At 32.4% G+C, this 18,767-nt stretch overlaps 1 protein-coding gene across 1 annotated transcript in view; it reads left to right on the top strand.

Moving 5' to 3' along the window:
• The first annotated feature begins 291 nt into the window (after positions 1 to 291).
• The window catches only part of LOC143258690 (hyccin-like), a 76,958-nt gene continuing 58,482 nt past the window's right edge, over positions 292 to 18,767 (top strand). Inside the window, exon 1 of the mRNA XM_076518107.1 lies at positions 292 to 447. The gene's annotated coding sequence lies outside the window, so the exon portion shown is untranslated. The remainder of the gene's footprint in view (positions 448 to 18,767) is intronic.

Below are 18,767 nucleotides of genomic sequence, written 5' to 3' on the forward strand. Positions count from 1 at the left end.
AAAAATAAACCAACAAAAACTTATGGCTTTCTACCAGATAAAGTTTGTATATGCTAATTTTGATGGAAGATATAGGAAACAAACTTTAAAATGAAAGCTGTAAAAGTCAAATTCACCATAATTAATTGTTTAATGCTTGAAACGTTTAGGTTATTTTTTCACCCATTGTTCAAGCCATTTTCTTCCGCCCAACAAAAGATACATGCCGCTAGAGGCTAGTCTATCTACGCGTATGATTATCGATCGTTTGCTATCGATTAGCACAAGGAAGGTTACAATGAGCGTGACTGTCTTGTAAACGGCAATGATATGGGTAACGTGATCTTGACATTGGTTCCTTACTTTAGCCTTTTTTTGACTTACAAAGTTCTAGAGCAGTGAGGTCTTATAGATATTTGGTAGCAGTGATAACTACATAAGAAGATTTCAGCTTACAATTTACAAATTGTAAGTATTAGATCATATGATTTCACGTAACCTTCCGAAAGTTGAAACTTGAAAAATGTTTTTGTTTTAATGTGATCAAAATGTTGCGACCTTTCTGACGGAAAGGTCATAATTAACTGATTTTTCACTTTGAATTTCATCCTGAGTACCATAATATTCAGATTAATCTATTCAAAATTATTTAACATTTTTTTCCAATAGAAGTATTTATACACTATCAACCGTTTCTATCGTGTAACCTGAAGGATATCGACATTTGACCCAATTTGCTATTCCACTAGTTCAAGCACCTTTAGTCTTTTGAATTGTATGATAGCGATGAATATAATCAAGTATTTTGAGATACAATTTATAGTTTTTAAGTGGTGATGTATATGTGAAAATGTATACCGATAAATAACTACTTTTAGAAGTGAGTATTTTGACATTGAGACAGATGTAAGGTTATAGGAAAAAATAGACATGAATAAGGAAATTTAAAAATATATTTAAAACGGAATTAGGTCACATTGATGTTTGTTTCGCTGTTTTAGGTGTGCTGTTTCTTATAGCAAAGGCACATCGGGCTATCTGTTGTGTCCACGGAGGGGAATCGAACCCCTGGTGTTAGCGTCATGAATCTGTATATTTATTGCTGTCTCAAGGGGAGACAGTTTTTTGATAATATTAACGATTTGCAGTAAATGAATATGACGATAATTTGCACTTTTTAATTTGCAAAGTGAACTGGATTTTCTGATTGCTAATTGTATGTTATATTTCATATGTTAATATATATGTAATGTACAGTAGTAATAATAATAAATTATTGTTTGAATTGATTCACTGGTTTAAATAGCGAACTGGGTTTTACAGTTCGACGTGTTTCACAACATGAAAAAGAAAAGAGACTGGTTACAACATCAATTACTATTTAGCACAACTGAGTTAAAATGTCTGTCTTAAAATAATTGTTCTGAACCAGATTTTCTAAACCAAATACCGCTTAATTCCCAAAATACAGCTTTCAATTAAGTTACAAAAATTTTATAACCGTTTGTAACTACAAATGAAGAAATGATTCTTTCTCGTATAAAATTACTTATTTCTCTAATTAATAATTAATTATGGGTTTATAAATGGTCTAGTTTATTTTTCTTGTGCAGATTACTTCTCCAAATTACTTCTCTTTCATACTTTTATTTTAGAGAATATCTGAATATAGTTGACGAATTTTAAAAGCTCTTAATTATTATTTTATTTTTCTTTGATTTTGATTGATTTTCGTTTTTTGTTTTCGCAATTCCCTTGACTAATATTGTTTCGACCTTTTGTCTTATAATCACCGTCTATACCCAGAATCTTTTAAACACAAGTCTTATGCGAGACTAATTGTTGTAAAATGAATAAAACCATTAAGTTTAAATATTAAGAGTACTGATTTTTTTACTTAGCAGTATAACTTTTATCACTTGTTAAAAAACAAAAAACGACCAGATCGTCACGAGGAAATAGTTCCTCATAAAATTGAGGTTTCGATCGGGATTTGTCTAATGGTCTAGTGTACAGGACTGTGTAAAAAGAGGTTAGATTTTTCTTGACGAGAAACCCACTTGAAATAAAAATGTATCTCAGAACGGCTAGTATGGGTATTCACAATTTTACTGTTAAAGCAGAGAACAACGTTTCGACCTTCGTAGGTCAGCTTCAGGTTAAGAAAGAGAGAGTTTGCAACTCGTACCTGAGACATGTGCTCGACCACGGACAGTTGAAAAGTCTTTTTGTTAACTTTAAGATAACCCAGGAAGGTCGAAACTCTGCTTTAACAGTATAAGGTAAAAGGTTTACGCCGCGATACCACTGAATTAACTCTGCATTTTTAGCTGCGAGTGCGTTAAAAGAGTGATAGGCAATCTTCATACTTGAACTAAAGCCAGACAAAGCTCTTTTTTTTGCATAAGATATTGTATGGTTAGTCTTTCCCAAACGACGTAATTTAATAATGTAGAACAAGAAAACTTTCGTATCTGATGCTTTTGAAGGCTCTATATATATTTTAAAAATGCTATGTACGTATTTTCGATTGAATGTCTCTTGGTTTTATACCATAAGGTGTAGTTACAAACTCATTATTGGAAAAAGCCAGGTGTTAAAATGTGTGAAATACAAAAATTTCGAGCGAAACAAATATGAATTGTCAGTTTTTGTTTAATAAATAAATAAGTTTATACGCAAAATGAATTTATATTGGGGTAAATAGGTGTACTTTTTAATAAGAAAGATGCTTTGTTGTGTTTATAATTTTTCAGACGTGCAGTTAAACTTAAATCAATATTACTTTGATTACTGTGGCCTGATATTTGTCTAAACATTAATGCTTATTATTACATTGAGACTCAGATTCATAAATCCTTTTATTATACTTGGGCTGTATCTTATTATATTTGATTTTTTACAGATGAATTACTTATAGTTCAAGCCTTTTTAACATCTTTCTCTCTCTCTCTCTCTCTCTGTGTGTGTGTACACCACACACACACACACACAATTTATTAAAATATGAAGGTGTTTGTACAGCTGTAGAATAACACACAATTTTTAGCAAGTTTTATTACCGAATTTATATATTCCGGAATCGTTATGTTTAACATAAACGTTCTCGAAGTTTGTACAGATATATATAAATCAGAATAGTAGTTATTAATTCAGCCAGTCGCTTTGCCGTTATCATTTTAATCCTGAAATCAAAATAAAAACACAAAGAATCATGTAATTAATAGTCAAGATTTGTGCTAAAATTGAAGACAACTTTTTCAAAGCCGTAATAGACTAACAATGAAGGCCTAACTTACGCTTATCAACCCCCTCCCACCTCATAATTGTATGATTATATTACGTGAATATATGACATTCTTTTATATTTTGTTCATCTGAAGAACTAGCTGCTAACAAAGTACAATTTCCTTGCATGAGACCTGCCCGAAGGCTCGGCACGGCCAGGTGATTAGGGCACTCGACTCGTAATCTCAGAGTAACGGGTTCGATTCCCTGTTACATCAAACATGCTCGCCCTTTTAGCCGTGGGGGCGTTATAATGTGACGGTCAATCTCACTATTCGTTGGCAAATGAGTAGCCCAAGAGTTGTGGCGGTGGGTGGTGGTGACTAACTGCCTTCCCTCTAGTTTTATACTGCAAAATTAGAGACGGCTAGCCCAGATAGCCCTCGTGTAGTTTTGCACGAAATTGAAAAACAAACAAACAAACATGACTTGCTCGTACATTCTACTTCTAGCAGAAATCCGAGCTTCTCAGGTCTTTTTATTAGAAAGCTCACGTCATGGGAAGTATCGTGTGGCTGCTGAAGCCTTAGTTTTGTTCCTGTTATATACTATTCTTAAAAGTGCTAATGCTTCATCGTAAACAGTTCACTAATCTCATTCCTGGAAGAGGATCTTTTAAAGCTTGCAATCCTCACAAATACTTAAACTGGTATCGATGCACAAATTAAAACCTATCTATCCAGCTATAATGATTTGTTTGTTTTTAAGACCTGTTCTTCCTATATTAACGCTGAGTCTCTCTATTTTACCATCTACGTCTGCTTTTATATATTTTCCCTCTTTATATATAATATATGTAATTGTAGTATGTTTGTTTTGAATTTCGCACAAAGATACACAAGGGCTATTTGCGCTACCTGTTCCTAGTTTAGCAGTAAAAGACTCGAGGGAAGGCAACTAGTCATCACCGCCGTCTCTTGGACTACTTTTTTTTCTCCAACGAATAGTGAAATTTACCGTCGCGTTATAACGCCCCCACGGCTGAAATGGCGAGCATGTCTGGTGAGACGAGGATTCGAACTCACGACCTTCAGGTTACGAGTCGAGCGCCATATCCACCTGGCTATGCGGGGCCAATAGTTTTCGTCCTAATCTATGCTGAGTAATAAATTAATCATTTAAACGTTAAACAAAACACTTTTTAATTTCAGTAACTAATATATAATGTATACATGTAGAATTGACTATTGAATATATTATGTATGATAATTTTGGTCTAATTGGTTATATTTAGAAGTTTGTAAACGTTTGTCAATTATTATAAAATTATTATAGCAACTAATGTTAAGTGTGTATATGACAATAACTAAATCGTATAATTCATTTTACTAAAAATTTTAGTCATTTGGTTCTTGGACTAACTATGTAGTATTGTGAAATGTTTGTTCATTCTCCATGAGTTGTAATCTTATTCAAATGTTAACGTTAAATAACGTTTTTGAAAACTTATTATAATCATGTCACTTATTGTATAATAGCAATTAATAATGTGAATATTGTGATATTATTCAAAAATTACACTAATATTTTAAACATTGTTCATATAAGGAAATCAACCCTTTTAAACTCATGTAAGATTAAGTAACGTAAAAATATTTTGTTATAAACTTGTGAAGGTAATTTGTGTAATAAACGTTTTATTGACGATGTAAAATGTATAAGGTATAGATTTTAATTATTGCATGATATCGCCCCTTTTCGGGTAATTTAAACATATAGTCATGTATTGTACGTGTCAGATTGAGTAAAATAGTCATTTTAGAACAGGAAATGAGTAAGTTTAATTATCGTATTATCCCTATAGGGATAATTAATGATAAGGAAATGTAATGTACCTTTTAGGATTCCGCCTTTGTAAAACGTGTTAATTATTTTATTGTATAAAGTCAAAGTTTTAAACATTGTATCATATTTTCCTTTGTCGGATGATATTAACTACAAATATGTATTGTGTGTGTGGTGAAATGCATACAATTATTATCAAGTTACGTCAAATAAGACAGGAAATTTAATTAACTAATAAATGAGCATTAAGCATTTGTTATGACGAATTAATTATAAATGAATTAGTTAAACCTATGTTTAGGATATATTGATTATAAATTATTTAATTAACTAATATAAATTATCTAATTAATCAGTGTTGAGAGTCATTTTTAGACCGAATTAATTACAAATGAATTAGTACTAAACGTATTTTTTATGAAAATTTCATTAATTAATTTTATTGTTTAGACATGCATTTGTGTGAGTCATGGCGACCTAAAACACGCTGTTACTTTTATGGTACTATTACGTAATCATCCATTATGACCGCCTGTCTGATATCGAATTCTAATTTCAGCCTTCCATAAGGAAGTTTGTACCCTCTGGTGACACTTTACTAAACTATGACATCATGGTCGCTTTTCTTGCTTTAACAGACGTTATGTAGGTCAGTTATTATTTATCCTCCGACATACCCCCAACAATCCCAGAAAGAGTTAAGACAACGTTTTGCAACTGACTTTCTGCCTGGATTTAATTCAAAGAACAGTTGCACTCTTTTCTTTTCAACAATGTGTTCAATATACTTCTACTTGGCCTCTGATGTAACACAGTGAGGAGGTCACTTTAAACTATTTTATTTTAGAAATCTCTGTATAATGTTTAAACAGTTGTGTAAATCTTTCAGGAAAATGATAAATTTAACAAATTTGTTATTTATGGTTACACTCTACTGCTTTTTCACCTCTTCTGTAGCCTATAAAAACCAATAAAGCTCTCTGATCGTCCGAGTGATTGCACGGTGGTGATATTCTTAAATCGACAGACATTTTGCATGGAGAGAAAATAAATTTTCCGTTACTTCTCGGAGGTAATACTCGAAGATAAATATTCCTCGGGGCTAAAACTTTAATAACTTCAAACTAATTATTTCAAGTAGAAAATTTGTAGCTATAATTTTTGGATGTCCAAGTAGTTATTTACAATATCTTAGTCTATGGATAAAAAGATGTGACATCTATAATAATTGAGTTTATCTCCTTTTACGTTGTATAAAATTCTTATAACATTAAGTTTTCCTCCATAGAAGGAGTCTTGAACATCCATGTGAGGAACTATTGTGTGGTCCCTAGGGAAATTCATTAAATCAGTGTCATTAATTTTCATTTGTTTGAATGAATGCTCCTATATTGTTAAGGCTTTGTATGCTAGACGTTCGAGTTATTTTTGTCTTTCAATAGTATGATTTCGTATAAACCACGTTGGTTTATTTAAAACTATAGTTTTAGTGGCAGTCACAACCATGGTAATAGCATTTGTAAAATTTTTAGATTGTTTTGTTCTATACAGAAGTCATCTACCCCATAATTCGGGATATGTTTCTCACATTCATTAAGTGTATGTTTAATTTTAACCCCCTGAGATTTTTGTACGTAGTCTAATCCTTGAATACGTACTTGACTGTAGTTGTTCGTCATAAAATATTCATGGTTAGGTATTACAACTATAAACCATGGTAGTATAAACCTACATCTGGAAACAGACATGCAGACAGCAGCGATTGTTGTACACCTAAATGGATATATGTCACAAATTGTAAGAAACTCTTCCTTGAACTGGAGATACCACAATCTAAGTAAGTCTATATCAGATCGGCAGGATCTAAGGAAGAAAATAAGAAATGATAAATATAACATTTAACAAAATATAATTAATAAGAATCAACAATGATAGTATTTTTAATTTTTTATACATCTCTTCTTGGGAATCAACAATGTACATTTTTTTCTCGTCACTAACAGTGCCAATCCAGGAGCTTTTGTCTTACGAATTCTGACATGGTTTTTGAAGAGATAAGTTCTCAATATTTTTGATTTGACTGGATGTTAAAAAGATGAGGGAAATATTTTTTCTGCAGCTTTTTCAACCTATATGTTTTTGAGAAAAACTACAAAAGACACGGGTATAAAATTATAAGTGTCAATTATCTTATTCTGAGATTTTGCTGGTCATGGTCATAATTTTTCTACCATTTTCAGTAATCTCAGGTTCCATCCTTTGACAAATAAGATAATTCAGTATAAAGTGACTGTCAAAACCTTTCATATTATGTGCTATCACTGTACAATTTTTGTTCTTTCAAAAATAAGAACTTACAGAATTCGTCACATGAATTATACTGTTTTATTACTGTTAAAACCAGGAACCACAAAGTAGTTAACCTCGTGAATTCCATTTTTCGGATCTGTTTGAAAATCAAAAATAAATATTTATTTGACGGATCTTTGACATCTTTGTCCTGGAGAAAACCTAAATGGTTGTTTAAGAGGTGTGATTAACATTTTAGACAAATGTTTTTAATACAATGATGAAATTCAGAATTCCGTTTTTCCTGGCTATAATGATAAAGCAATTCTTGTGCTGGTAAAATTTATCACACGAAGATCTCGTTTGTCTTCCATTCTTTGATTTACGTCGATCGTAATATTCTAGAGATTTACATATTTTTTTTACAATCAGAATAGACAGTAAATTGACCTTTCAAACATTCATTATAATAACAAATGTATAAATGTATAAAGTACTTTGAATAAACATGTTTATTTCAACTATCAAATTCTTTTTCGCATTCTGAACAATAACAAATTACCCCACGGAAACCCTTAATTGACGTTATTATGTCGAAATGGTCATCGTGATACTGTAAACAGATTTTCTCTGAGCATGAAGAATCTTTATATATTACACAGTTAAAGTTTTCCAACGAAACTATATGTATTTACACATTTAAATAAGTTAAAATGTACTAATATTTTCTATGCCGTGTGGTTCTTCTGGGACATTATCCAAAGAATGTAATTCTTTAGCCAGATTACTTTAGTCAGTAGTAGTTTTCGTTCATCTGTCATATAATCATATTTTTGATTTTTCTGAGATATGCTAAAGCCAAAACTATTATTTTAGCACGAGAAAGGTCGTTGTTGTTAATTATATAAATAACTGATTCTTTTCTTCAGTCTGTCAAGACTAATTTGATAATTTGCATCTGGTGCTACTTATTGGTAATTCTAATGTTGTAACTTCAACTTTAAATGATCCACCAAGTGATTCATCTTTTTTTTTACCATCAGTTACTTTTTCGACTGTAATTAAAATAATCTCCGGTGTGAAAATATCCTTATTTCGTAAATATGTGCTTTTTGGTTTATCGAAATAGTTTGAATAAACACGTACTCTTACTTTATCATTACTGTTTATATGTTTAATTGTATCTTGTAGTATGTTTTGAACAAATTGACTCTTAGGAGAAAAGAGTGAGAAATGGTCGTATGATATATTTATAGTGTACAAAATATTTGTAAATTCTTGTTTTAGGATTAAGTTAAACACTGTAAGTAGTATAAGCTACGTTATACTTTGACTTTTCTACTCAGGATAAATTGTCTTATTTCTGAGGACGTTTAGCAGATACCTGTAAAGGACAGATCATATTACTAAATGTAATTTGTGAAAAAAGAAATAGTTTCTGATATGTGAATTATAAGTTGTAAAATATTATATTGCCTTGCATGCTAGACGATTTCTTGACACTTTGGAAAGTCCGTTTATTTTCGTCAGTGGGTCTGTAAAATAAATTAGTGTTTAATCAATGTAAAACGTATGAAATAATCTTATAGTTCTTCAGTCTCTTGAACAGATAAAGGTGACATTAGAGAAGTAAATTATGTTTAATTGTTAGCACACGTTTTTCTAATTCGTTGAGATATTCAATTCTGATTGGTAGTGGGACCATCTCCCAAATAAATGTTTTTGTAACAGTGTTTATTTGGTATACGCTTCATTTAGTTCAGAAATATGTTGTATAGTCTATAACGTTAAATATCTATAAAACCGAGATTTTGGAGGATATTGATATCACAGATATTGCTGTTAGCCAGTTACAAACCACAACAGGCCTTGGAGAATGCAGTTTGGTTTTGGGTAACAACTTTTTTCTGCATGGGATAGCAGTAATAGCAAGACACAGTTCTGTTATCGTCTCCATTAGTCAATACGAAGGTAGTATTAAGCTTTAAATGTGATGGATTTGCGTATACTTTCTGATAAACTGCGTGTTTGAACAAAGTTTTGGTAACACCAATATCCTCCCAAATCTTGACTTCATATGCCTTTTGACTTTATAGACATGTAACAAGCTCAATTCAACCATGTAAAAAGGTGTAGTCTACCAATACATCTTCAGACATAAACACAATGCTACCTCCTCTAGATTAATAGTTCAGTTTTACTTTGGGCTCTGCCAGTTTACCAGACCAGAAGCAGTGACAGCTGTAGTTTATTAACAATCCTCTGGGTTTACAGCAGGATGTGGACAATTGCGATTTGTGTTAAACTGTCCACAATTAAAACAAATGTTCCATCTCTACTCGGACGTATGTCTCTAGGAATTTTCCTGGTGCAATTAAATGCTACTTTAACAGTACTAGGACTTGGGGTTGTTGGTTTTAAGAGACATTGCTACCTCAAAAACACATATTTCAGAAGGCTGTACTACAGTTATTACTGTAATTGGCTGCTTTTTATTCAGAACTTACTTGACGTAAAGACTGTCAAATTTATCCCACAAAAACATATTCAGTGTTGTTGTATTAATTTATTTGGCAAACCTTTATTAAATACCTAAAAAAAAAAGAACTTGCTCAGACGTGAACTTACATTTCAGTGCAGGTGAAATAGGCTACCTGATAAATAATTGCTTTCTAATCATTATAGGATTTTGTTCTACGACTTGGTTTGCATACAAATAATTAGTGACATTAAATGAGCTATGCTAACTAGGAGAATCGTTATTAGTTATAATCTATATAAACAGTTTGTCATGAACAGAATTTAATACTAATAATTTTTCTTTGGTGACACTTGTAATATATTAGTCACTGGTGACAATAAACATTGATAGAGTTTACTTGCAGTGATTAGCGAAAAACATGGTGTCTGGAAATATCTCCTCACGTATTTCCAGGATAGTTTGGTTTTGAATCAATGTATCAATGATACAGAGTCTGAAAAATGATTTTAACAGAAAGTTGAGAGTAAGTGCGTTGCATTAAAACTATTTGATTCGTTGGTGAGTTAATAAATTCCTGTAGGAATTGTAACGACTCAATATCTACTTTTGTTTCACCTTAATAAATATTTAGAAAATGCATGTAATGTAGATTGTGAAAGTCTCATCTATTCTCTAAATTTGTAGAAGATTCTCGAGCGTAAGAATCAAGAATGTACAATATCTGTATGTAAAATACTAGTAATCGTCAGCATTATTGCCAGCTGAATTTTCAAAAATCTCGCTTAATGAGAATAAAAGGTAGCCATCGCAACAAACGGCGAGACAGTTTTAATACTGTTGGCCTACTGTAGTCTCGGAGGCTATAAGTGTGATAAATGCTTATTAATCGGAAAACTACAGGTATTTGATCCAGTTTATGGATTTCGAAAATTATAAATTGATCAACCTCAGAGAATTAATTTGGGACGTTGGCAATTTCACAAAAACATAATGTATTCTTTTCGGTGAAAAGTGAGCTTGTAAACGGCATAAGTCCAGTAAAGAATAGAGCTAGCTAGCTTTCCCGTCAAGAGAAGTGCAACTGCATATCAACATAGAATGAATTTGTTCTCTGTAAATCGTCGATAAAAGATTCAGTTAATTTGCTCTCTGTGAATCGTCGATAGAAGATTCAGTTCCCGACCAGATAAAAGACTTAGTATTGTCTTTAAGTTTGTTAAACTGTTTTATATAAATCATTATTTGTAATAACAATTATTATAAATTGTTTTGTTTGTATAATAAAATATGCTTATGTTAAGAAAATTCTGTGTATCAATATTGTTGGTAAACATAATAAATTTTATACATATTGAGATTCAATTAACTTCTAAATTCAAATTCCAATTTTCGGTTATTAGAAATCGTAATATGTAACTTACACAACATGATAAATCGAAAACTCGTCTGAGATAAATTTTAATACATAACGTAATAAACTGGGGACTCGTGTTTAAGATTTGAATCAGAGACAAAATGCATTCTAAATTGAAATTCAAATCTTAATTCAATTTATATTTATCGGTGCCAACAAAATTTGATCATGTCTGATTATCAAGGTTTTCCTGAATTACCCTTCCTCAAACAACTAGAAAAATAAAACAAAAGCGAACTGCTCAAAACTGTCAAAATTTTAGAATTAGAAGTTATGAAATCAATGAGAAGAAAATGAAAAAAGCGTATTATTTATATACTGGTTGATGGGTCCAGCATGGTCAGATGGTTAATAAACATTCTTTGTAATCCTAAAATATATTTTTATTTTTAATAACACATTTTTATATTTCTTGCAAATGCTAAACTCTTGTAATTTTAAAGAATACATCTTAAATATAAGCCCTGCAAGTTCAGTCATTGTTATTCTATGTTTTCATTTTACCCAAAACGTTCACCCAACGTGGCCAGGTAGTTAGGGCACACGACTCGCAATCTGAGGGTCGTGGATTCGAATCCCTGTCGCATCAAAAATGCTCGCCTTTTGAGCCGTAGGGGTGTTGTGATGTACAGTTGGTAAGAGTGGCCCAAGAGTTCGCGATGGGTGGTGATGAATAATTGCCTTCCCCCTAGTCTTACACTGCTAAATTAGAAACAGCTAGCGCAGATAGCTCTCGTGATGATGATTTGTTGTTTGAGGAATTAAAATCAAGGGAACACTGTAGTATATCGATTAGCCAATCAGAGTTGAGTGATAAAGATAAATTAGAAATCCAGTTAATACTCAAACAAATCGAGCTTGAACAAGCCTGTATCGAAGCCGACAAAGAAGAGAGGCTGAAAAAATGGCAGTAAAGCTCATCTCCAATCGACCAAGGCAAAATGACACCTTTTAACTCAATTATACTAAAGTATCATCATTTATTGAAAGTGAAGTTGATAAAATTTCCAACATTTTGAGAAAGTTGCTTGAATCAAGGAATGGCCCACCGAAAAAATGCTCATTATTATCACAGTATGGTAAAGCGGAAGGAGCTAATGCCACTTTTTCTCTAAAAGACTGTAAGGATTATGACAAGGATAAAGTAGCTGTTCCCAAATTATATGAGTTAGTACCGATTGCTTTTCGCCAAAGGTTTCGAGGTTATCTCAAACAAGATAATCAAACTTTTATGCAATTCGCCTACGAAAAAAAAAAAAGAGGCTTATTTTGATCAATTGTGTAATTTTTTGTATAGTAGCAACAATTTTAATAAACTAAGACAATTATGTTTAATTGAGGAAGTTAAACGTTGTACAAGTGACCATAAAAACTTATTTGGATTGAAATAAAGTTGAAACATTCAGGAAGAAACTGCTCTTTTCAATGATTACACTTTAACCCGTAAAACCATTTTTCATAAAAAGAATTTCCTACCATTTCGGCAAAAAAACCTGTATCTGTTCACTCCAATAAATTTAAGAATTCTAAGTAATCCAGCTTCTCTAGTTCGAAATCTTATTACAGATTGGGATAAAACTTCATCAAAATCATCAACATCAAGGCCTGTCTGTCGTTTCTGTAAAAACCTGGTCACTGTTATGTCCAATTTTAGAGTTTGAAAAATAAAAAAAAGACAACACCCAGTGTGTTGACTGCATATGGATGTAGTTTCACAAGATTACCCAATGTTGTTGATTTGGCCATTGATATAAAGGCTGATGCAAATATGGAAGAATTTTTATATATACGATGTCTGTTCAAAAAATACGCGGACTGTTTGAATTGCGCGGCTCCAGTTGGTTCCAGGGGAATCCGCTTGGTGTCGCTAGGTTTGCACAGATCAGCTGATTACGACACCATTTCCCGATTGCAGATATCTTCATTTGTGTATTAGCTACGCGGTTTTAAGTGAAGTGCGATTTTTTTCGTTTGGCGGATTTCAGAATGAATGACCTGAAGGAGCAACGACTTGCTTGAAATTTTGTGTTAAACTTGGAAAATCTGCGACTGAAACTTTTGCTATACTTAACACGGCTTACGGTGATGTTGCTATGAAGCGTACGGTATGTTTCAAGTGGCATGAACGTTTAAAGGATGGTCGACAGTCCATTGAAGATGATGAGCGTCCTGGACGTCCTTCCACGTCAACTAACGACCCACACGTCGACAAAATCAACACCTTGGTGCGGGCAAATCGACGTCTGACTGTCAGGGAGCTTGCTGAAGAGTGTGGGATATCAGTTGGATCTTGTTACGAGATTTTGACCGAAAAATTGAAGATGCACCGCGTTGCTGCGAAATTTGTGCCTCAGAACTCGTGAGTTTTTGGCCAAACACTCGATCACTGTTCTTCCCCACCCCCCCCTACTCACCTGACCTTGCTCCTTGCGATTGTTTCTTGTTCCCCAAACTCAAAAGACCCTTGAAAGGAAGAAGATTTGAGACGATTCCCGAGATTAAGGCAAATGCGACGAAGGAGCTGGAGGACATTACAAAAGAAGCGTACCAGGACTGTTTCAACAAGTGGAAACACCGTTGGGATAAGTGTGTGCGTTGGGTAGGAGAGTACTTTGAAGGGGTCCCAGACCTGTAACTTCTAAATAAAGTACATTTTGTTTTATGACGTCAGTCCGCGTATTTTTTGAACAGCCCTCGTATATATATATATATATATATATATTTGGTTCTGTGTCTTTGACAAATTACACTGCTGTCCAATACCCATACATATTTTATATGATACTGGGGCCACTCAATATTGTTGTTAGAAGGAACACTGCCTTTAGATTCAAGTTCTCTTACTGGTGGGAGTGTTATTGCTCAGGGTATTTAGGAAGACTTTGTTAATATTCATGTTCATAACACTTACTTGGTATCAAACCAGTTGTTGTTGGAGAAAGACCTACTTTACCAATTAAGGGTGAATCATTATTGTGAGAAAACGATTTGGCTGGGGGAAAAGTTGTTGCCAGACCTAAGATGGTTAGTGAACTGATCACTCTTACATTTAAGAAGGATGTTGAGAATAATCCGGAAGTGTTTCCCTCGTGTGCTGTGGCTTGAGCGCAATCTGATAAATTAAGCCAAAAACAAATAATAGACTTTCATCCAGAGAACAGTATTTTCGATTTGTCTCAAACATTTTTTGGGATATAATGAGGATCTTGTGAATAACTGTCCCACTAACAATTCTTTAGAAAGTGAAACTGATAAACATTTAATGTATTATTCACAAGGTGTATGTATGTATGCCATATTGGTTGAAAATTGTCTAATGCCAATTATGTATTTAGAAATACATGTAACGTATATTGCTAAATGTGAATTGCGAAAGTCCCGCCTGTTCTCAAGATTTTCGAGCATAAGAATCAACAATGTATGGTGTGTGTATATAAAGTACCAGTGATTGCCTGTATTATTACTAGCTTAATTTTCAAAAGTCTCGCCTAATGAGTATAAAATAGTTTACTATTGTTGATCTGTTACAGTCAGTACGTTTTTAGTCTTGTTGGCAAATATCACAAATGTGATATATATTGATATTCAAATAACTTATAATTTCCAATTCCATTTTCCGGTTATTTGTAATTGTAATACGTAACGTAATATATCGAAAACTTCCCAAGATAAATTATAATACGTAACACACACCAACATGCAGCAAAGCACTGTACATCCAACGGGTGCCTTCCAGTAGCCTCTCACAAGCCTTCAGATCTTTTTATTTCATCAACAGCCATCTGTTCCTTTAAACATAAATCTTTTGTTTTCGAAATAGCTTTTATAAATTAATGAATTATAATACGCATTATAAGGTATCAATGGTTTACAGGAATGCAGAGAAATTCCATAATAACATATCCTGTTCGTAATAAGCTAGTCTACCCCATACGCGAAGTTGAAGTATGAGTCTAATAGCTAAGTTATCAAACCATAATAATGAGATATTGAACTGTTTGTAATTATCTGCCCACCACGGGTATCTAAACCTAATTTTAATGTTGTAATCCTGTAGACATACCGCTGTGTCACTGGGGGGAGGCGATATTTAACAGGATTTATTAAACAGAGTTCAAATGTACAAGGCTCGACTTACGAAATGTGAAGATTGATACAGATTTGTAAATGAAAATAACTGATTATTTACATAAACGATTGCATGTAATATCTCTAGACTAAAAAATATTTCTGTTTACAAAATTAACTACTTATGTAGAAACTGAATTTGGAGATGTTTAATTATGTTACAGAATGAAAATTAAAACTTTGTAGACGCCCTTTTCTATTTTGCTAGTTTCCTCCTGCATTTCTTCAAATTTGTTGTCATATTCCCTGTATACATTTCTTTAGCTTCGTCGATCTTGTCTGCAATATATTTTTTATTTTAAAACTTAATATATCATGTCTCTTTCTTTTAACACGTTTCTGTAAATTCCTTCTTGCTTTTCTTGTGTCTTCCTTCATAGCCTTCTTTTCCTTTATTGTAAATTTCTTTTGTTTTATACCCCTTTCTTATCGATCTTATATTTTATACATCTTTTTTATTGTTCTTTATGATTTCCTGTAAAGTTCTTCTTGGTTTTCTTTTAAATTTCTGTGTCACTCTTTCCGACCTTTAATTTTTTTTTTCTTTTGATCTCCCTCATTTTACTCTTTTGAACAGCAGTATCTTTAACCCGTTAAAAGTTAGTCAAATTATATTTCATTTTCATCAAGATATCCCAATTCTGACATTAAATGTTGTGATGGTTACTTTTTGTTGGTAATTTCTATTAAATTATCTCGCGAAAATGATTCAAAGTGCAGTCCATTTAAAAATCACAAATTCATTTGTTTCTTCGATAATGCTTTTACAAGCTTCTTTCACTTGTACAGTATTATAACTATGCAGACCTAATTAGTCTATAATTGAAGAAAAAAACATCAATTTGTACAAACTATATCAATATGCACGATTCTACAAACATAAGTACGCTGAGTGATTCACTCTACAGGTTTACTTACCTATTTAAAATCTTCTCAAAATCTTTTTAACTAACTTTCAATTCTCTTTTTTATCTCTATCAAATCTTTCGACGCTTCACAGAATTTTGTATTTATAATCTACATTTACACAAGGTATTACTAGGACTTGTTTTATCTTCATATCATTCACCCTCTTGTGAATATGTGAATTAAACAAATTGCAATATTGCATATTTAAAAACGGCTGGTATGTGTAGAGAAAGCACTATTACAGGAGCGAACAACGTTTCGACCTTCTTCGGTCATCATCAGATTCACAAAGAAAGAAAGGGTTACTGACCGGTAGCTGACCACATGTTTGAAGGCGATTCTGTAATTGAGTTTAAGAATGTAGAAAACGTGCTTAGATGTTGGATATATTTATTAATATAGAAATAAAGATGTTCATTTGTATTGGTTTATTTTGGGCTTCAGTTGTTGTTTTAGTAAGACTTCTTTGTTTATTTAGTATTTGGGTGTTTTAGTGCCAATAATTCAAAGTTCAATCCACTCTGGGATAGCAAATTAGTTTTATTCCTTACAGTTTCTACAGATTTATATACTGTTATAAATTTTAGGCCTATGTTTATAAATAACATTTAAACGTAAGTACTACGTAAACTGTGCTCTAATTAACATAAGAAATAATATCTCTTGAACAATTTCACAATTGCTCAATCAAGTAACTGCGTACATACGATGAAAATTATAGGAACTATAGAACTAACTAACTAAGTTAGCTAACAGCTAACTTAAAACATTGAAAATAAAGCCAACAACAGTGACTCATTTTTGAATTGTGAAGTTCTTGAGTAATTTCAATACAAAAATAAATCTATAATAAAATGTTCAATCACAGTCTTTTTTGTGGTTTTCTCTTGCAAGACTCGTGATAAACAGATGAGTTGATTTATTGTACCTTGTCATGAATGGTTATCCTGTTGTTAGAGGAGATCTTTCTAAGTGGGCGACCGAATAAAGTCACTAGCTTCTCCATCTTTGATGACATTATGTAGTTTGAATTTCCACTGACAAATTCTTCTATGGTATTTCTAAATTGGTCACTCTAAATAGTCTAATACAAACGTACACTGACCCCTTATTCAACCTCTTTGATGCTTCCCCACTTCTTCACTTTGGATTTCATTAATTTTGGGTACTATACTCTTGAATTTGGCAATGCACTTTTGTACTTTGCTGATGTCCTTCTGTATTTCTGTAAACTTATTGTTCTTGCAATCCATCTATATATCCCTTATACTTTCATCAATATTGTTTTTAATTAGATTTATTTTTATTTCAATGTTTCTTTGAGTTCAGTTAATGGTGTCAGTCAGTTTACTTTAACGTTTTGCAACCCCCTTTTTGGTGGATTGTGAGAAAACCAGGGGTACTCAGAAACATTACTTTCTCATCATTTCCGCAAGCAAGATTAGGTTATGTGTTTATGCGTTATGGTTTCTTGTCTGAATTTCATTATTTGTTTATACACACTTAGAGTGTCGGTACTCTTTAACTCCATTGAAGTTTAATATTTGCCCACGATACTTAGATTTTTAAAGCTTTACTACATCTGGTGTTGTTACAAGATAAATTGATTGATTTGTTATTTTTTATCACACTATTTGACTCAAATTATATTTGTACTGGAGGTAGTTATCACGTGTTGTGAAATATACTTAACCAACTTAGTTTAACTCTCGCAGGCATTGAGACGTTCTGCACAGTTATCGAAGTTGTTCCAAAATATAAATACCTAACGTCTTATGTGAGCAGTCGAGGCAAGAAATGTAATTCATTTGGTTGCTTTAAATACACTGCATTTCCTTTATACAGTCACGACAGAAAGTGTTTGTACCCCTGCGTCCCGAGTAGTTTTTTGCTCAAACGTTAAAAAGTATCACGATTAGGCTAATAGACGTTTGTTATATTATAAATATTATACTAACACACATTTACATAAATTTGTATGTATATTAAACAACAAATAAACTGTTTATAAACAAATAACCAAAAATAGGAAGAGCAGAAAGTGTTCGTACAGCTCAGAACGTGTGAAAAAACTAATATTCTCGTAAAAATTTTGTTTAGTTTGGCGAATAAACTACATTATACCATTACAGAACTAGACACTGGGTTCATAATTATTGCAATTTAGCAAGCACAAATTTACTTCCGGCAATTTAGCGCCGTCTCCGTCATTATCTGCTTGGTCATCATGGCGAACAGGAAACAACTGTCCAGTGTATCACTGTAGTGTTTCTCTTAACGCTGTGTATTAGATGTAAATATTGGTTTTATGGTATTTATATTTTGAAACTTTGTTTTGTTTTACCTTAATTCATTTTATGAATTTTACTAAATTCACCTTAATTTTAACTTTTTACTGGATGTTTGGCGCAGATAGCCTCGTTGCTTTATGCCATAAAACACCGAATCAACCAATCGACCTTTCTAGGTCATCTTCAGTTAAGAAAGGGGGAG

Source organism: Tachypleus tridentatus, chromosome 8 (assembly GCF_004210375.1).
Source record: "Tachypleus tridentatus isolate NWPU-2018 chromosome 8, ASM421037v1, whole genome shotgun sequence".
Classification (NCBI taxonomy): domain Eukaryota; kingdom Metazoa; phylum Arthropoda; class Merostomata; order Xiphosura; family Limulidae; genus Tachypleus; species Tachypleus tridentatus.